Source organism: Dreissena polymorpha, chromosome 10 (genome assembly GCF_020536995.1).
Source record: "Dreissena polymorpha isolate Duluth1 chromosome 10, UMN_Dpol_1.0, whole genome shotgun sequence".
Taxonomy (NCBI): domain Eukaryota; kingdom Metazoa; phylum Mollusca; class Bivalvia; order Myida; family Dreissenidae; genus Dreissena; species Dreissena polymorpha.
This window is the reverse complement of record NC_068364.1, coordinates 45,993,743-46,016,497: the sequence shown is the minus strand read 5'-3', so window position 1 is coordinate 46,016,497 and position 22,755 is coordinate 45,993,743. Positions and strand designations below refer to the sequence as shown.

The window sequence follows — 22,755 nt, the reverse complement described above, 5'->3', positions numbered from 1 at the left end:
ATTCTAAAGATCGATTTATATAAATATCATTTGATTACAAAGCTTGTTTTACGGTACATATTTCACGAATATATTTTATAAATATACGTTAAACGAAGTAGAGCTCTAGGCAGTTTTTCGTTAGTTTTATATATATATATATATATATATATATATATATATATATAGATATATATATATATATATATATATATATATATATATATATCCTACTCACTCCGGCGTCGGCGTTAGCGTGAGCGTGAGCGTTGGAATGTTAAAGTTTGCGTACCACCTCAAATATTGTCTATGTCCATTGACATATTGCTTTTATATTTAGCATACTTCTTTACCAACATGACCCCAATCTATAAACAAGAGCAGACAACTGTAACAAGCATTTTGTAAGAATTATGGCCCCTTTTTCCACTTAAAATATGCATATTATTGATAAATCTTTGTTAAAGTTTACGTACCACCGCAAATACTTTATATGTCCCTTGACATATTGCTTTTATATTTTGCATACTTCTTTACCAACATAACCCCAATCGATAAACAAGAGCAGACAACTGTACCAAGCATTTTGAAAGAATTATGGCCCCTTTTCCACTTAGAATATGCATATTATTGATAAATCTTTATTAAAATTTGCGTACCACCTCAAATATTTTCTTTGTCCCTTGACATAAGGTTTATTTTGCATACTTCTTTACCAACATGACCCCAATCTATAAACAAGAGCAGACAACTGTAAAAAGCATTTTGTAAGAATTATGGCCCCTTTTTTCACTTAGAATAATCATATTATTGGTTATTCTATGTTAAAGTTTGCGTACCACCTTAAATATTTTCTTTGTCCCTTGACATATTGCTTTCATATTTTGCATACTTCTTTACCAACATGACCCCAATCTATAAACAAGAGCAGACTACTGTAAACAACATTTTGTAAGAATTATGGCCCCTTTTTCCACTTAGAATATGCATATTATTAATAATTCTTTGTTAAAGTTTGCGTACCACCTCAAATATTTTAATTGTCCCTTGACATGCTGCTTTCATATTTTGCATACTTCTTAACCAACATGACCTTAATCTATAAACAAGAGCAGACAGCTGTAACAAGCATTTTGTAAGAACTATGGCCCTTTTTCCACTTAGTAACTTGAAGGTACTGCACCTGGCAAGTTGAATTTTACCTTGACCTTTGACCTTGAATCTGAAGGTCAAATTAATAAATTTTGATTAAATTGCCATGTCTTCTTTATTTAGGATAAGATTTTATTTATACTTTGACAAAACAACACTTACCTGATACACCACAATGGACTTCACCTAAACCATCCCACACGCCCCACCCTAGAAATCCCCCCCCCCCCAAAAAAAAAATGTTTTTGTTTTTCTTATTTTTTTTAACATGTTAAAAAAAGCTTCTTTTTTTTCTTAAGACCGTCCAACCATCCCACCCAAGCTATTGCTATCAAACTTGAAATACAATCTTATTAGTTTGTTTTATGTCTTTACAAATGCTCAATACATATGTTTTGTGGAAACCTGAACTCAGAATCGTCTATAATGTACCACTTCTTTAAAATATAAGCGATCAATATGTTTGGTTTAAACTTATTTATTACGACATAGTAACATATTCACAAGTTACATAAAATTGACATAGGATCAATATGTTTCAATTATGGTCCTCTTCCAGTTAGAATATGACTATAGTACCTTGACCTTATTGAATATGAACAATTTCCTCATGGTGGCTTACTTTATACTGTCAAGCACTTGAATAGTCGAGCGCGCTGTCTTCTGACAGCTCTTGTTGTTTTTCTCATCGACATTTCCATTTTAACATTTAGTAGCCAAAAGGGTCCAAGTCCCCTTGATCTCGCAAGAACGTACTGCCAGAATTACGTCAATGTCAATGATGTCATAGGTACAAATATTTTTGTATATGGTTATGTTTAAAGTCGTTTAGAAATTATAAAAGAACATCGTAGCCCCTTTCCATTAAAAAGAAGAAAACAAACATGGACTATTGGATTACTTAATACTGGGCAGAAGTATGGAAGTAGCATAAAGATTTATTGATTATTTATGAATAAAACACTATTGGCGCATATATCTATATATGACCAAAATGATTATTAATATAAAATGTCTACAAATATAAATATTTCAGGCGAAGGAGTCTTTGCCACTAAGCCTTTTAAAAAAGGAGACTTTCTTCTCGAATACAAAGGGGATCTGATAACACGAGTAAAACATACACGGCAATTAGAAAAGGAGTATGAAAAGAAGGGTCAAGGCAGCATCATTTACTTTTTTAAAATACAGAGACAAATCTTGCTGGTAACTACATATATCTTTACTTTGCACATCAAACGTTTAAATCACGCCATTAGAAGAAGAATTATCTTTAGTTTTTTCACCATAATAATTAAATATGGCATGCGCGTTATTTAAGTTTAAAGCACCAGAAGTGTGTATTTAAATGTCTTATTCAGCATTGACGCTACCAACGATATATTTCATGAGGATCGAATGATAAATGATGCCGAAAATGGTGACGCATAATAAATTGTGTAATGAAAATAGTTGAAGTCAACCAAACTCCCCATCTATGCACTTTCGCCGACAGAGACATTGCAATTGGCGAGGAACTCCGATATGATTATGGAGTACCAACACTTCCATGGAGAAAGGTACATTCTATTGTAAAGATATCATCTGTGATGGATTTATCACTGATATTTATCACATTTTATATTAGCTTTAAATGTCTTTTGAAATATTATTTTTATAAATATAGCCAATCAGTTTTATGATTACATTCATGTTCATTCATGAGTTATTCATTTTAAATACAGATATTCAAATATCTTTTTGCCGTGAATTAAAATGTTTAATCATTGAACGTCGTCAAGCTCTACTTTAATGCGGTCTGTCTGATAATGTGTATTTGTTATTTGAATTGTCAGAAATGCACGGAGCGAAAAATGGGTATGTTTCACAGTGATTTGTTATTACTACACATGCATTAATACAAATGCGTTGTACTTTATGGTTTCATAACTAACGAACTGTCTAACACTGACTAGATTATGTGTAATACCAATTTTTATTGTTGTTTTGAATAGGCAACACAATGACTACTAGATCTACGGACAGCCAGGAACCAGGACAAACAACATCCATAAACACGGAAGAAGTCAATGAGACGGTTTGTAATATTTCGCAAGGTCGAAGCTACTAAGGCGTATTTTCTGGTTGGTTTTGTCTTCAGTGAAATGGGCGTAAATTTGCCTTACTAAGGCGTATTTTCTGGTTAAATACCTTTAAGCCGTGAATTAAAATGGTTTATCATTGAACGTCGTCAAGCTCTACTTGAAATGCGTTCTGTCTGATAATGTGTATTTGTTTTTTGCATTTTCAGAAATGTACGGAACAAAAAAGGGTATGTTTCACAGTGATTTTGTTATTACTACACATGCCTAAATACATATTATGAACATCATGAAATTATTGTAATTGTTGTACAAGGAATTAATGCCAATGTGTTGTACTAAATGGTTTCATGAATAACGAACTTTTTAACTCTGACTAAATTATGTGTTATACCATTTTTTATTGTTGTTTTGAATAGGCAACACAATGACTACTATATCTACGGACAGCCAGGAACCAGGACAAACAACATCCGTAACCACGGAAGAAGTCGATGAGACGGTTTGTAATATTTCACTATGTCGAAGCTACTAAGGCATATTTTCTGGTTTGGTTTAGTCTTCAGTGAAATGGGCGTAATTTTGCCTTAAATTATATTGTGCCAATATTTATTCCGGTTGATGCTAATTGGTATTTGGGCTTAACATAACACGTTGGTCGATGATCATTATATTAACATGTTAAAGCACACGTTATGCGAATTTTAAAGAATACAATATTGTTTACTAATTGTAGTGACTATGAACTACTTGTCTTTAAAAATCTTCATATACACAAAGAATTCAGAATTTACACCTGTCAATGAAACTGGTGAGCATGTGTATTAACCACTGTAGTCTATAGACATCGACTTCATCATAATCACAACAACGTTAATTATCGCTTATCCAAGAAGTGTAATATCATAAATTTTAATTTTCAGTATAAAACTTATACGCTGCCAATTACTGTGTATGAAACTCTGAGACATTAGGAAATTTAACTTGCGTGTTACATATGGACATTGGTTGATATTTTATCTTAACGACAAAAAAACAATGGCGTCTACTCGATATTTTGCTATACGATACATTCTAACATGGGTAAGAAAAGATAGTTCATTTTATACCCACCACCGCACAATACATACAGGATTTACCGTGAACCACAGTCCGTTCACCAGTTCTTTTTTCTTCCAACACATTTGTCCAGAGAAGTACAATAACTTTCATTTAACCGTGCATACATTTTGTCTTATTAGTATCTGTAAAAAATATTCCTTGTATACTTTTTCGAACTTTGATAACATGTTTGGAACAACCTGGTTTATCTTATGACATGCTACGTCGGTGTATTCAGCCAATCTTTAAAAAAAGTAATTGTTTGATTCATTAGGCAAAACAATGTTTCCAAATTTGTCGTGTGACAACGATGTCATTATCAGGTGCCGTAAGTACCTGGACGCTTTTGTCGTAATTTTGCTATGAAAAATTGTACTTAAGTATATATATTTAAAATGAATATCTTACACATGGCAGTTAGCGACGTCATATGGTGTTTTATTATCCATGTACAGAAAAGGGTACTTCAAATACCAGGAGAACAAAACAAGCAGCCAAAAAGCAATGGAGTGAAAACGAACAAGGAGCTGTTCACAGACACTTTGATCGTTTTTTGATAATGGGTAAATTACCAGGGAAAAAAGAAATACTTGCATGTATTGAAAGAGAGAATGACCTTCACAACAGAAGTTGGAAAAATGTCAAAGACTTTTGCAGAAAATTAATTGAAACAAAAAAGCGACGGGGACTTTTAACTTAAAAAAATATTACACATATAATGCACGTTTAGGAGAATACGTTAAAGGATGAAGTTGCCACATTTTTTTGTGTTTTCTTGTTCTATATACTCTTTTCGAAAACGATATATGTGTGCTAATTGTATTTGAATGTTTTATTAATACGGTTCAGTCAAAAACGATATGTGTTCATAATCATATCGCGAACAAATTAGGATTGGTATATAATTCGGCCAAAGAGTGTTTCTTTGTACTTTCTATTACGAGTTTCTACGAGTTACTCACTATACAAGTTATTTTTTACCCTAAACTTGGTGAATATGAATGATTATAGCAAACATGATAACAAATCAATCTAGAAGGCTAAACGTTCAGAGAAGGCACAAAAAAAATCAGTCGGATAAATGGAAGCAAACATATTGTTCAAGCATAACAAACAAACACTTTTAGATGTAATAAGATAAACATAAAAAACTACTGCTAAACTACTGCTACAATATGAAAAATACAAATGAATATTTTGTCAATTTTACAAAATTTGTTGTGAATGACAGGTGTCTGACTTGCAGTTGAGCACTTAATAGTTATTTTAAAGTAAAAATTTACCAACATGTAAATTATTACGTAAATATCGCACTAGAATTGATGAAGTAGTTGTTAAATATTACAATAATTTCCTACACAGATTTGTGTGCATTTGTTTTGCGTGTAGATATTCACATTAGCTATCAATTCACATATTTGCTTTGTGTAAATAATTGGTATGTTTATCATATAAAAATTGCTTGATCTACAAAAATTCGCGAGGAGTTATGCATTTTTCCCATGTTTTTAATTGAAGTTTATAATTCAACGACGATGAAAATTACTAAGATGCCAGATTTAGTTATGTTTTTGTCTCATTTATGGTTAAAGATCAATTAACATACCCATTTCCCAGACTAAGATATTGTTAAAACAATTTATCGCGTTTGCGACTGACCTCTTTTATGCATTCTAACACAAGCTATTTACTTGTTTTTTCGAATACTCTTCATATACACACACTTGAGCAAGCTGTAGATTACCTAGAACAAAACATATTTGAAACATATATTTATATGTGATATGTAAATGCATGCACACAGCTAATAATTAATCATGTTTATACACTTTGCGATATGATGCTATAATGTCGGTTGTTTTAAGTGATTTATCATTATGTTAACCATGTTATCTGCCATCTGGAATGTAATTAAGTGTTTTGACATGTATGCGATTTTGATCTTGTTCGATTTGGTGCTGTATATTCAGAATTGAGTCACACTGTTATAATTTTCCTCTTGGTACATATTATTTTTAAGTTGGCACCAACAAGGGTCTAACACATGTGCACTCCCAGTAAGTATATACACTATAATGTATATATACTATAATGTAAGTGATTTAAAATAATATTAAACTACGTGTTTGATAAATGTTTGCTTTGGTTCATATTTAATTATAAGTGTTTTTATATATTGATAATGCTGTCAAAGTCAGCGGTGATTATACGTATATAACAACATTAATTATAACTTTTATGTTGTTTTCAACAAATAATATATGTATGACACATCGGCATAACTTTTCAGTGCTTAAAATACACTCTTTCTATTATATTTTATGCAAAAATTAGGTATATAAGTTGGTTTACATAAAGGTAGTTTGAACAAAATACGTGAATTCAAATCTTAATAAAAGGTGTTTGGTTTGCAAGGGAAAACAAAGCGATTGCCAGTGACTATTTTCCTTAAAATATAATCTGTTATTTCGACAGGTAGAATTAAATATAAGTTCATTATTAACGTTAACCCGTTTTTTGCATTCTCTACTCAAACAAGTGCATACATACTGTATTTTTAATACAGCACATGTGTAATGGTATCACAGTTGTAGAATTGGAATACATATATTATAACAATAAATACTGATCATTATTAAGATTGACCTACCGCCGTGGACTAAGTCACTGGCGCATCAAAATGCATTGTTATCAAGTCGTTTTGCTAGTTTACTCAACTATTTAGTTTCTCAGGCCTCGCCACATTCGTTGTGAAACGTTGATGATTGTTTAAACTTACAGATTTTATTATTTTTTAAAATGCAATAAATGTATTTAAGACAATTTAAGTGAAGTGGAATTTGCCATGCGTGTGAATGCATTTTCTGTTGTTGACCTGTTTCACGGGATTAAATGCATGAGTTATTTTATAATGTCAGAGTAAGGACAATGTAAATTTACACTACTCAATCTACATGCATATGGGCAGTTCTACTTTTAGGATAAAAAACTTCATAGTACGTGAAAATCGTGAATGCTTTTTTCTGATGGAAAAAAAGGAATTAAACAAATAAGCCGCCTCCCCCTCTCCTTCATTCGGTTTGACAAATAGCGCGGCCTGAAAAAAATAACATTATTGTTTAGTTTTAAGAACGAATTGTATTCATTTGTTGATTAATTGCACCATGATTGTTATGGTATAAAGCAGCACCTGCATGCTTGTAGTCGGCTTATAGCTAATGAAGTCATAAATGTATTGTTTGATTTGCGTTATGTCTCTAATGTTTATTTTGATGTGAATAATATTTGAGTCAATCAAATAAGGCATTTTTGTATAACTTATATAAGGTCATATGATAAACATATTTAATTTAAATATTGTTTCATACATATTCTTTTCAATTTTTGTACTAACTTAAATATTATCCATGAACGTGCACGCCATTGTCCTATTAACAACGGTACCATGATTACACACAATTACCCCTGTTGGTAAACGCAAATTCTCTGTTGGACATTATTGAAGTTCCACGGTGATAGCGCGCTTAAGTTCCTCTCTTGGTTAACACAATTCCCCTGTTGGCTCACATTAAAGTTCCACGGTTGGTACGCACATAGTACCCCTGTTGGTATACACCGTTCCCCAGTTGGAACACATTGAAGTGCAACAGTTGGAACGCACTGAGTTCCCCTGTTGGTATACACCATTCCCCTGTTGGTACACATTGAAGTTCCACAGTTGGTACGCACTTAGTACCCCTGTTGGTATACACCGTTCCCCAGTTGGCACACATCGCCGTTCCTCATTTGGTACGCACATAATTCCCCGGTGTGCATGTAAAATTTTCTTTGATTTATTACCCTATTTATCATAATTTTTATGTCAAAATCGTACTTTAGGTTCGAAACTTTTCTGTTCTTTATCACTTTCAGCTTTCTAGAATATGTGGAAATGGTGGTCCCCGGTTGGTAGGTTTAGAACACATTTCCCCGGTTGGAAGGTTTTACAAGTATGTGTGTGTGTGTGTGTGTGTGTGTGTGTGTGTGTGTGTGTGTGTGTGTGTGTGTGTGTGTGTGTGTGTGTGTGTGTGTGTGTGTGTGTGTGTGTGTGTGGTGTGTGTGTGTGTGTGTGTGTGTGTGTGTGTGTGTGTGTGTGTGTGTGTGTGTGTGTGTGTGTGTGTGTGTGTGTGTGTTGTTAAGACGTCTGTATTCATAATTGTTATCACTTTAAAGTTATCCAAATATATGTAATAGAAATAACTTATATGTTTGTTTTATTTCAAAGTCTAGCATTGTAACCCATTATTTCTCGATGACGACATACCTAAAGCAAAAGAGAAAAGAAACATTTTTTAAATGGGATTAACTTTTATAAAGATAATATAATACAATAATTAACAATATCCCAAAGTTTTAAAGAGTATATTCTAACATATTTATAAAGATTTATTCAAATTATAATTTGGGCCGAAAAAATTTCGGCTTTATAAGCCTGTGAAAGCCGGGGCCGAAAAAGATTGGTGCCGAAAGAGCCGACATCCATCCAACCATCCGGGCGGCATAGTTTTACGTCAAACCGTGTCTGGTACTTTCATTTTCACAACACACATTTAAATACATATACAACAATAGCATGATAATTTAACTAAATATTGAAAAATAGAGAATACACAATACCATTTGCTTGGGTATTGGAAGTAGTAGTGTATTATTAATATTTTTGACACACTGTTGATAGTGGGTATTCACTATTGATACGGTCTTTATCAGTTCCTTTACAATGTGTGTATCAATTTAGTACATATCACGAATGCTTATCCGTAACAAAATTGAGGTTTCTGATTTGTTTTTAAGGTAAATATTGTCAACAAGGTTTAAAAAACGATACAAATATAGCAACATGTTACAGATAATAATATAACTCGTGCTAAATCATTTAAATATAGACATGAAAAAGCTAATTGCATTATTATGTACGACCTTCTATTGGCAGGCTACTTAGACCGCCGTTTAATTATCGATTCAAATGTGATTTGTTACAGCGGTGTGTTTGCGTATTCATCTGGTTCAACATCTCAATTCAATATGTTTTTGAAAAGAGACAGACATATTAAAAAGTTCAAACGGTTCATACTCTCCTCGAACAATTTAATCATAAATATTTACGGAGATGGTGAGAGCTCCTAACAGTGTCACCGCTTAAACACATATTTTTAAAAAAACTAACGGTATCGGAATAATGAAGAGGCTGTGCTTTTGTAATTTCACCCGTTTCACGATGTTGATACATACCAATCAGTCCAATCTATAGCGTAAGTAGAGCGAGAGAGAGAGAGAGAGAGAGAGAGAGAGAGAGACGAGAGAGAGAGAGGAGAGAGAGAGAGAGCACTAGAGAGACCTGAGAGAGAGAGAGAGCAGAGAGAGTGAGAGAGAGAGGAGAGAGAGAGAGAGAGAGAGAGAGAGAGAGAGAGAGAAGAGAGGACCAGAGAGAGAGAGAGAGAGAGAAGAGAGAGAGAGAGTGAAAGAGTGAAAGAGAGAGAGAACCCCTCATCTGCCTATGTCATGTATTTAAGATTGGAATATTTATATTTAAAAGTACTCTCGTTGTCGGAAATAAGCAGTATAACACCGGGGTACTTGAAAAGAACACCATGTTGAGAGTACGTCATTTTTTTATTTGTGTACTATTTATTGGGAATGAGTTGCAATCGGATAATTTCTCTAAGTACCCTTACTACCTGTAGTGTTAACCCGAGATATATTTTAATAAAATGCATGTATTATACCTATATTAATAATATCGTAAGAAATATATTACTTAGCCCTTACTTTAAGAAATGTTTTATTTTTCCAAACCAACAAACCAGGTTGTTTGATTTTTCTTAAGGTCTTCATTCGTTTGTTTCCCGTACATTTAGCGACAAACATGCTAAATTGCCTTTATGGCCGCGTTTATTACATTCGCGTCGTATCGCCCACAATAATGTTGTGTATCTTTGTTTATTCTGTTTTAATTTTTTAACCAAAAAAAAACTTAATATATAAAAAAAAAATAATTGTTTAACTCTTGCGACGCTCACTCACAGTTCAAACACATCAGCAAACATTCATGTATATTCATAACATTCATAAAACAACAGTGTTCAGTTGATCAAGAAAATGACTCTGTCCACTAGCGTGTGGCTGATGCGGTTGCGCGCCTTGCTAACAATCTGACATGTTCTCGAGAACACTCGCTTTCGATTTAACGGATGTCGATGGCACAGACAAAAGCTTCTTGCCGCATGCGCAATTGTTGGGAAACGTTGTTTATGTTCACACTACAATGTCAACGGGTCGCCATTGAGATGACAATACGCGCGCATGTTTGTTAATATAACGTACCGCGCAACTTTAAATCAGATGCACGTAATATATTTAATGATTTTTTAATTGCATTTTTATTGATCTAACTTTATTAAATGAGTTTAATAAATTGCTTTATCACATGCCATACCCTGTTTGCCATGTAATATAACAATTACATATTTTTTTATATTGCACACGTGTAATACAACATTTTTAAGCGTTTTTATTGGCTTAGTTTTCGTTTATCGCATTTTGTTATTTTGCTGAAATGACGTTGCAACGTCAAACGACGTCACGAAATGTAAACAATATTCGGGATTTATCATTATGTTTGTGTAAATATTTATTTAATTTGCTGATTTAAAAGCATGTGATAAAAAAGATCTGACACTCGTTGTAATATCATACCATATTTCATTTAACTCGTCCAGGAAATTCGTTAGTAAGCTCGCCAAAGGCTCGCTTGCTAACACAATTCCTGAACTCGTTTAATTAAATATGGTTTGATATGACAACTCGTGCCAGATCCTATATTTCTAAAATAAAGCTTGCATCACACGGTAGTGGTGGCATCGTGGGTTGTTCTGGCATCGCAGAGCAACCTCACCTGGATACAAATGATTATTTTATTTACATATAATTCATTTGAGATATCTACCACTTTGTCAACATCTGAACATGCAATTCATATTTTTGGTTAACAAAGATATAAATGTACATTTTAATATATTGAAATATGACTTTTTGAAGCAACTTCGATAAATCCTCATTTTGATCATAGTAAGCTGCAAGCAGGATCAGGACTTTTAAGGTTGTTTATTGTGTTATTTGACAATGACAGCTTTTTTTTTCTATTGTACAGAACAATCGCGATATCGTTTGTTTGAATAAATGTGTTATGACGTAGCTTGCACTGGCCACGCCTACTAGTAGGACACGCCTCAGGTATGAATCCCTCTTCGATATCAAGTACAGCCACAGACTGATTGGTATGCTTGAAGAGTGTAAATATACAAGTAGAACCTTCAATGGCGTTAGAGCCTTAAATGGTGTTCCTTACATGGTTTTAAAAATTGTATTTTGTAGAAGAAGCACAACATGTGACAACATCATTCGGTATTTAAAATAATGCTTAAATCATAATTAAGGTTATTTGGGCTAAATGACTATTATTACTAATATCAGTAGTACTGTGTATCAGTAGTATCGGCCCTCTTAATGAATACATCATCATATATTAAGTGAAAAGATTTTAAAAACACATATTTTATTTGTCTATCTAAAGTTAAATTTGTATTATTGGACATACCAACAAAAACTGCATTTAAATCGACAATCTTCTGAGAAAATACTGGCTAGGCTTAGGTAATTGTAGTTATCTGTATCATGTACCAAGTTTCTCATAATGTAGGCCCTTCTGATTGGTTGCTAAGGTTTCTTACTATGAATATGTGCGTGTTCTATAAAACATTTATACATGCAGAAACTAAACTCTTGCTCATTTTGTTCATGAAATATGTTTACATTTTTGTCACAAATAAGCGGCCTATAAAATATTTTATAAACCAACAAAGTAACCATAAACAAACAAGCACAATGTTTTGTTACGTAATTTAAAAAGTCATAGCACACCATGGGACCCACTTGACCTTCTTTCCGACCAAAACCGGAAATCATGAAAATCGAGATATCTATGAAATGTTGATATCGGGTATCATAGTCAGTCAATTAGTCGCAAAATGCTAGAATACAATTTATTAAGGTAGTGCACCTCTAATGGGCACATATCCAAATATAATCTAATTAATTATTTTCTTAATCAGCATCATTTCACTGAACTACATGCAAATTTGTAGGTAGGCTTTCCATGCTTTTTAAAAAAATATACCGATTTTTTCAAAACCACCCCCACGCTCGGCTTTTGTCCAGTTTATTTTCACCCCTGGGGTATATAAAAGTTCCATAATTCATTCAAATTTCCAAATATGGGCATGCAGTTGGTGTGTACAGATGCTGTAAAGGTGTTTAAAGTTTAAACAAGATGAAATAAGTATTCTTTTACAGACATTTATTTTTTACAAATTTTTATCTATGGAAGAGCACCATGAAATGTAAATGATTTCAGCCAAGTAAAAATTGGGTCGGTTAAAAACAAAGTGTCATAAAATTCAAAAAAGTATCATTTAAGTCATATTTTAAACTTAGTTTTTATAGAAACACTATATACAGCAAAAATACCAAGAACTAGACAGATTTACCGTTTACTTTTTGAAATAAAAATAAAAATGCAACATGCATGGTTTTGTATTTTCAACAGTAAATCACCCAATTTCGCCATAACGTTGTTTTAATTTTAATAATTGAAAAATGTGCATGAAAATTGCAACATATTTAACAATAAATATAGCTTATATGCCATATTAAATCAAATTACGTTAGAAAATAAATAAAACGCGTCGCAAAAAAGTATACGTCGTCGGCAGGATTCGAACCTGCGCGGGAATATCCCAAAAGATTTCTAGTCTATCGCCTTAACCACTAGGCTACGGCACCTAATAGTAGGCTCTTCAACCTTCGAAGAAATCGCGGGAAATCATTAGAGGTGCACTACCTTAAGTAAAATGTGACTTAAATTGATAACTAAAAATACAAGTATGCCTGTTATGCCGTGTCAAGCTGTCAAGATCCCGAAAATCTTTCATTCACATTGAATATATCCTTCGAATTCCATCCATTGTTGTCATAAGCGGAGATTTAGTGAATTAATAACTCAAATATCCTAAATGACATTTTCTAAATAGCCAAACAAGCCAATTATTGCTGTAAGAAAGTGTTTACACAAGTGTCAACCTAATCTCATGGGCGCGGCCATTGTTGTATGTTGAAGCAAGAACGACAACTCTGCAAGGAGAATGTTCACAATGATAATCAGCGAGGTATGCCGATTAGAAAAATCGAGCTATCTCAATCGGACTGTTTCGGTCTTTTACATAGGTCGCCATTGTGAAGATTTTTTTTCATGGTATGATAACTTAGACGAGTTGTTGAAGCTATATTCCGTTTATTGTGTTTATCATTGAATAAATTGTCCCACTGGAAAGTTTAAGACAAATAATAATTTATTATTATTATTTCTAGTATGAGATAGTGATAGCCGCCTCCTTGTGAGTATTTGATAATTGTTGTTTTTGTTGTTTTACTACGGGTCAGGCCGTGAAGCGCTGTTGATCAGCATTAGAGTTATTGCACGAATCAATCAAATTTCATTGTTGAAACCATGTTTTCTGCCAGTTTATGGTTGACGTGGAGACTGCGAATTCACCACAACTTGAACTATACTGCTTAGGTCGAGATGTAGAACGTGACAAATGAACAAATGATTGCTTGCTTATACCAGTGGTTCTATTTTCAGAGTTTGAGTCTGAGAACTAAACCAAGAGATGCTTATTTGAGTTACGAGAGTGAGAAATGAACAAATCAAATTTATTTGACAACCGATTCTGTGTGTACATGTACATTTAGTGATGATTCCCATCTTTATAGCAGAGATTTTAATATGAATGTCACTATTCACGCGTGTGTAAGTTTAACGTGTTTTTAACAATAAAAATACTTTTCATGATGATTATTTGAACAAATGACTTTAAGTAATGATTAACAAATGACTTTAAGAAATGATTAGAAGGTTGTGCTTAGTTTAAACCTATGTATTGAACTTTGATTTTGTCGAAAGCCATTGACTAATTGAAACACTCAATTACATTCCCTACGTAGACAAGTAAATTAAGGAACGCTCCAACATGCGTATCGTACCAGGCTCTTCGTGTCCCTACGCGGGCATCATATCTACCGAAACCTTTGTACTATTTTTACCATATCTTGACATGTTCTCTTTCATTGCAACTTTTGCGTTTTCATATGTTAAGCAAATATTGAGCCGCGTGATTATTAGGCAATATTCACACAGAAAGTGACAATCGGCTCTTTAATTAAATTCTAGTCATTCATCAACTGTAATATTGTTAGGGAACAAAAGCAAACTGCAATTGATATTTTGGCATCTGCTATCTTGTTTACCGAGAGATATCTATTTTGTATACCATCATATCATGTATTTTTCTCTTATTTCCAAATATATGTGAAATCCACAAGCTGAAGGTCATACAAATAGATAAAGAAGTACACTTAACATGTTATACACTTTGAATTAAGAGTAAAATATAACAAGATTTAATAAACTTAACTATGTTTTAAGCACAGGTTTCAGTACAAACGAAAATAATAAGTATACATTATATTATGCTTATGTACGTAAAGTTTAATTCAACGTGCAAACTGGAAACGAACAACACTAAAGAGACAATAAATTAATTTATACGTCCAATATCACATCATGAAACAACCTTCTTGTACTTTACTTCTGTCGCAGCATTTGCAGAGAGAAGTCTCTGCAGTTCCTTTTTCGAGGAACTGTACACGTTCATATCAGCATCAGTTTGTGATGATGTATCTGCGAGAAACTGTACACGTTCATATCAGCATCAATTTGTGCTGATGTACCTGCGATGAACTGAACACGTTCATATCAGCATCAGTTTGTGATGATGCACCTGCAAGGAAGTGTACACGTTCATATCAGCATCAGTTTGTGATGATGTACCTGCGAGGAACTGTACACTTCCATATCAGCATCAGTTTGTGATGATGTATCTGCGGGGAAATGTACACGTTCATATCAGCATCAGTTTGTAATGATGTACCTGCGAGGAACTGAACATATTCATATCAGCATCAGTTTGTGATGATGTAATGCGAGGAACTGTAGATGTTCATATCAGTATTAGTTTGTGATGATGTACCTACGAGGAACTGTACACGTTAATATCAGCATCAGTTTGTGATGATGTACCTGCGAGGAACTGTATATGTTCATATCAGCATCAGTTTGTGATGATGTATCTGCGAGGAACTGTACACGTTCATATCAGCATTAGTTTGTGATGATGTACCTGCGAGGAACTGTACGCGTTTATATCAGCATCAGTTTGTGATGATGTACCTGCGAGGAACTGTACACGTTTATATCAGCATCAGTTTGTGATGATGTACCTGCGAGAAACTGTACACGTTTATATCAGCATCAGTTTGTGATGATGTACCAGCGAGGAACTGTACACGTTCATGTCAGCATCAGTTTGTGATGATGTACCTGCGAGGAAATGTACACGTTCATGTCAGCTTCAGTTTGTGATGCTGCGAGGAACTGTACACAGTGTGTGATGATGTACCTGCGATAAACTGTACATGTCCATATTAGCATCAGTTCGTTATGATGAACCTGCGAGAAACTGTACACGTCAATATCAGCATCAGTTTGTGATGATGTACCTTCAAGGAACTGTACACGTTCTTATCAGCATCAGTTCGTGATGATGTACCTACGAGGAACTGTACACATTCATATCAGCATCAGCTTGTGATGATGAACCTGCGAGGAACTGTACATGTTCATATCAGCATCAGTTTGTGATGATGTACCTGCGAGGAAATGTACAAGTTCATATCAGTATCAGTTTGTGATGATGTACCTGCGAGGAACTGTACACGTTCATGTTAGCATCAGTTTTTTATTTCAACAGTCACCACAACTGCAAAGTTGTATCCGCATTCTTGCAATTTGTTTGGTGCATCAGGACGTTGAGGACGTTGATAATATGGAAATTGTTCATGTTATCATATTACCTCACGTTCCTGTGTTGCATTGTTATTGTGACCGAGTTTGTTATGTACGCGTCTATGTTCTACCAAAACGCAAATGCCAATGACGAAACATAAAACTTTTGAACTGTTTATATTACAATATCTCATTATTTACGACTGTTTGATGCTTATAAATGTATACATATTTTGTTCATATAGCATTACATAACAGAACATTATCTTGTAATCAACCATACAACCTAAAAGTTGCATTTGCTCACACATGAATAATTTATTGAATTGAAGGTTCCAGTCAAGTTGTCATGGACTTTTTATTAGGTCAATGACATTTATATTCGATTTCTGCAAAAGCAGTTTGAGAATAACAAGAACATGCGTTTTCTCATCAGGAATTATTTTATATAACTTTATAGCTAAGTTTTATTTTAAATTCATGAAGTTTTTTCATCACATACAACATCGATTTACATACTAGCAGATAATTCAATTTTGTTGAGCAGGTTCATATGTTACTATATTGAATATTTCTATCCGCATTCTTTCAACACGTGGTTTGTACCTCGGCATACAGATAGAGATCAGTTGTAGAATCTCCATCTTGCATTGTCGGAACCAGAACACGTACAAGCACGGATCAGCCGAGGCGTTGAACAAATGAAAAAGGTTTACAAAGATGTTCACTTGAGTACGATTGTTTGTAATAAATCTGACCACAAAAACAATGACCACCAGCATTATTGACAGTGTAATTGATATTATGTAAGACAAAACTAACGCAGTTGATCGCCCAGATCTTCCTAACAGTTCTTGAACTCTGTCTGGTCCGCTGTTTATTTTTCTCAATGTTTTTATTCTGATGATTATAAATATGTAAGCTGTGTACGAAACACACATAAGAGTGACACCAATTCCGCCGGCGTGGTACATAAAGTGCGTAATACAAGAATCCGAAAATTCGTAGGAAAAGGGGTCAAAGAAATAACTGTTGATTGTAGAAATATACAAAGCAAACATGATCCAAATGCAGAGGGATGCATTTCTTGCCCTGCTGTATGTGATATAACGCATGTAGATCCTATTGTCGGCAAACAGAATAAGGCGTTCTAGACTCATAAGGGACAATCTTATACATTTGACCGGAATTAATATTCCAGTTGCCGCCTTAAGTAAGCTTCTGTAGGTAGCATTGTATAAACTTTGCTCGATCATGAAACACAGCGATGTAAGCACGTGACAAAATATTAGAAAGAGCGAATTAAACCTGCACAGTCTCGGTGTGCGCTTTGCTCGGTGAACGGCGTAGAACGCTACCGTGTTGATAAAGAGCGGCACTGCGTTTGCTATTGCCAACGGAATATCACTTTGAAACCTGATGCCCGAAGAACTGACGTTTGTAAAAGTCAAGAAAGCTTCAGCTGTATTAACTGTTTCATTATGTTCAAGCATTGTTGGAACTTTTGTATGCTAGCATCATTCGAAACACATTATAAACAGATCTCTGACGTTAGGCAAAATATTGTTTTCTAGAAGATAATCATCCATTTCAAGCATATTTTTGAAAATGTAGTTTTTGTTGAAAAGAATTAAAATAATAACACTGTGTTAAATTTCAGTACCAGTCATCCATATTTTTTCCATACAATATCTGGTTTAAACACCGTGCACTATACCACACATCTACTGTTTTTAATTTTAGAAAACATGTTGTAGAAAAAATATTTTAATGTCTAAAGCTAAATCCACCGAAATAAAAAATGATTCATCAAAGTTGAGAACATGCCATTTCCTATCAATCTTCTTTGACATTTAAATTGTAACTGTAACCGTGTTCGTCTTTAACAAAATATGTATCAATTGTAACTAAGTATACAAAAGGTTGTTAAGCAACGCATTACGAAATAAATTTGTTCATCATCTGATATCGCGGTTTATTGTTAAGTCGCGCTGCTCATATTTGTTTAGGCGTGAAATGTACTTGTGAACAATACTGTGAGTCTTAATTATGTTTCACATGTTACATTATACAAAGAACAAACAGAACAGAATCGAACATGTGTTTTATTGTGACTTGAACAATGTACATCGTCAGTATAACAAAACAAACAAAGCATGATTAAGAAGATTCATGTCACGTTAATCATATATTTTTAGTAACTACGGTTTACCTGTAAATACGGTATACCTGGTCTTTATTATAAAACATATTGCATTTAATTATGATATACATACACATTGTGTTAATTCAAAATGTTTAAGTATGAGTCTTTGTTTTACGAGGATGAACTAACATTTAACAATGAGTTTCTTTTATTTCATGCGTATTTAATAAAAAGAGAAATTTTAATTAATTTGGATTTGTTATCAATGCCCAATATTTCCAAAAAAAATAAACATTGATGGCCGTTGAGCATATTTTTTGCGTATCTCCTCTAAAAATGGACATATAAGCATAACGTGATATTCATCTTCAATATCACGTGAATTGCAAAATAAACAATAACGCTGATCCCTATTCTATTTCTACCATATCTACCGTTGTGTATTCTTAGTGGGTGAACCGATAGTCTTAGCCTACAGAAAAAACATTTTTAGGCTGCTAGGTAGTAAATCGAGGTATGATTCGTAATGGAATTGTTTTTGAAAAGGATATAATTAGTCAGAACATGGTTTGCCTGCATGCTCTGGGTCCTTTCCTGAATAAAATTTTCAATGATACGTTGTTTAAAAATACACAAAAAAAAACGATTTAAAATCGACATTTTCAGCATCTTCAAAAATGAAAGAGAAACCATGATTGCTTAGAAATAACTTTACATTATATACCCAACTTTTGAAGCCATCGTTACAATCTGCTTTGGCCTGCTCATAAACCTTTTTAATAATAATATTATCTGTATGTATAATTTTACTCCAGTATTTTATAATTTGTATATACTGTGTAATGAACAGAGGTTATCGACCTAACTCCCCATATACGCCCGCATTTGATTATTAGTTTTAAGTTTTAAAATTCGTTTGCAAAATTTCTGGTGTATTCTCTCTAGTTCTTTGATTGCGTGAATCCCCATACCTCTGCTGAATAGATAAGTATAGAACCAACAAATGAATCAAAGAGTTGACACAATACCTTTGGCTTTAGTTCGTACTTTTTACAATGTTTACAATGTTGCAATAAAATGCCTTAAAGAACAAAGATGACAACAGGTCGGCTAACCTTAATTATGTATTTCACAATTTTATGAAACATAGGAAATTCTCTAGGAGAAAAATTATATAATTATTTTTTTGGGGGAGAGGGGGGGGGGGTGGAGTGAGTTCAATCATCTAATGAAATAATATGAAAACTTATAGAAGGATATCATGATAAAGTTAACGAGAAATATGGTTTTATAATAGAAATTACATAAACCAGCTGGGCGTAGAAAATTAGAAACCGTTCGGTATATAGAGAATATATGGTTGGTGACTTTTGATATCATGTGATACCAGACGAGGCTGATGTGGCGTAGGAAAAGGCGAGATCTATATTCAAATAAATGCTCTAAATATAATTTATAGATTTAGATTTGTATTATTTAAGCAGTTGTGCAATAAGTGTTTTATGATGTTTTTATAAAGATTTCTTTATTTTATTTTCAGGTTGACTACCAGTGCAAACAAATTTTCCTGTTTGGTTAAATATGTAGAGACAGAACCATTTTTTAAGTGGAATTTTGATTTCAAACACTTAAAATTTGATTTTTTTTTATGTATTATTAGGAATTAAAGGTATTGAAAAAGCATCTTAATAAATTATTTTACTATGGCAATGTTAATTCACATAATTGCCTTTCTGGGAAAGCATTTGCTTTTGTCAAGTATTAGTTACAATTTTTTATATAATCTTAGACAAGATGTTAAGGGAATATTTTTCCCAATTCTTCTTTTTTAAATTTGTCATGTTATTTTTTTTTTTAATTAAAACGTGTTAAATCTATTTGTGTAAAGTTAAATGTTGATCGTTACGGCTTTTGTTTGTGTTCAACTGCAGCAAATGAATGGTATCGGAACAAATTCGTGTTAGTTTTATTTTTTCTATTGTCAGATTAATGCTCAATGTGTTCATATCTGTTTGTGTATACAGTATACTTAATAAATAAATAATTTGTGTATAAAAATATATTTTTTGTCTATTTTTTTTTACCGAATAAAATATGAATCGCTAAGTATGTTTACACTTTCAATCATATACGCAACATTCCACGCCTACAAAAAAGTAGTTCTCTGAATGGGCGGGACTAAACAAATATAGAACACTACAAATTGTTTTGATTTACTCGAATGTGGGAGGATTTAAATAGAAATGTTATTGATGGGTGGAGTTTAGAAACGTTATCGGATGGGGTATAGGATAACACTTAAAAATATCATGTCAGCGTCTCCGACGTATTTGTTCACTTGTGGCATAATAAAACTTCTACACAATTTTGTTGTGACATAAAAATGATAAATTTATATTTAAAACAAGGACATCAACATGAAAATAAATAATCATTATTATTAATAATTTAATTAAAAATAAAGTAAAACCTGCATCCGTTGTCGAACCATTTAAGTTATCTAAATTGAAATCAGTCAACATCATTACATTCTTCTACATTCATTTAAAGGGACTTGTTTACAGTTCGGTGAAATTGCGACTTTCAAAATAATTGTCATATATTGAAATAATATAAGCGCAACAACGGTTTTGACTAAGAAAAATGTTAAAATGTTTCTTCATCAACAGACAATTATCATTCGATATCGGTAAAATAATAAAGCGTTTGTAACGTCTTTCCTCGAAAATATTTACTTAGTATAGCGGTTATGTTTCTTCATTTTCTATATTTTATCACACCTTTTCTTTTAAACTTAATTGATTACAGCGGGTATAGATTGTCGGTGTGTTTGTTGAAAATGTATTTCGATTGTAATTGATTAAAGGTGTTAATGATGAGGTCTTTGTTGCTATGTTTAATTTTTTGGTTATTTTTTTCTTAAATATTGCCTTTGATTATCATTAATTAAGGAAATTAATTAAACAGCATTATCGATTACAAACTGTTACCAAATTATATACCTGTGGAATTGTGTCGATTTTAATTTAATCGATTGTCGGTTCGTTTGTAAAATATTGCTTTTGATTAAAAGTGTAAACAATGAGTATTTGTTTCATAAGTGTTTGTGCAAACTATGTTGAATATAATGACTAGCTAAGAAATATTGTTAGTCAATTTATTTTCCTATATAAGCTTGAAAAAACCAAGTCAAATCGATCACATGGTTATAATTTGCACTTTTTATATTTATTTTTTTGTCAGCGGACACCCAGATCATCCCCTGAATTTTATTTATTTATTTTTTTATTGTTTTTTTATTTCTATCTTAAATCTCCATTTTTTCGTTTATCCTGTGACACATCACACGTGTACCTGAAAACCTGGTAAAGGTTATAAAACCTGGTAAAGGTGCGGGTGATAGACAATGGCTCCACTTGATAATTAATTATGGGGTCGGATTAAAACACCTTCTCCTTAATGCATTAACGATGCGTATCACTTCAGGAACAAGAGTATGCTGTCAATAAAAACACAATGTGTTAATTTGCTTGCTTATGGGAATTATATTAATGACAAAATTACAGTTTCGTTCATGAGTGTCCATTGACACATTAATTGTTTACAGATTCCCTTATTTGTTTATGATTTTTATGACAATATTTAAAAACACCTAGCAGGCATTTCCGATCGCTTATTTATTTATATGTGTGCTCAGTTGTTTTATGTTTTTTAAATTCATTGTGTATTAACAAAAATAGTGAAAATGTTATTGGAAGTTAAATAAGAAAAAAAAACACTCATGTAAAAAAATGTATGCCATTTAGTGCGATGTTTGTGTGTGTGTGCGTGCGTGCGTGAGTGCGTACGTGCGTGTGTATGTATGTATGAATGTATGTATGTATGTATGTATGTATGTATGTATGTATGTATGTATGTATGTATGTATGTATGTATGTATGTATGTAGTATGTATGTATGTATGTATGTATGTATGTATGTATGTATGTATGTATGTATGTATGTATGTATGTATGTATGTATGTATGTATGTATGTATGTATGTATGTATGTATGTATGTATGTATGTATGTATGTATGTATGTATGTATGTATGTATGTATGTATGTATGTATGTATGTATGTATGTATGTATGTATGTATGTATGTATGTAGTATGTATGTATGTATGTATGTATGTATGTATGTATGTATGTATGTATGTATGTATGTATGATGTATGTATGTATGTATGTATGTATGTATGTATGTATGTATGTATGTATGTATGTATGTATGTATGTATGTATGTATGT

General features: G+C 32.8%; 1 long non-coding RNA gene across 1 annotated transcript; it reads left to right on the top strand.

Annotated features, from left to right (window-relative positions):
- The first annotated feature begins 2,567 nt into the window (after positions 1-2,567).
- Positions 2,568-3,749, top strand: LOC127847474 (uncharacterized). The gene is made up of 4 exons (XR_008033987.1): positions 2,568-2,690; positions 3,126-3,208; positions 3,422-3,442; positions 3,632-3,749. It is a non-coding gene; the product is annotated as an uncharacterized LOC127847474 (long non-coding RNA).
- The last annotated feature ends 19,006 nt before the right edge of the window (positions 3,750-22,755 follow it).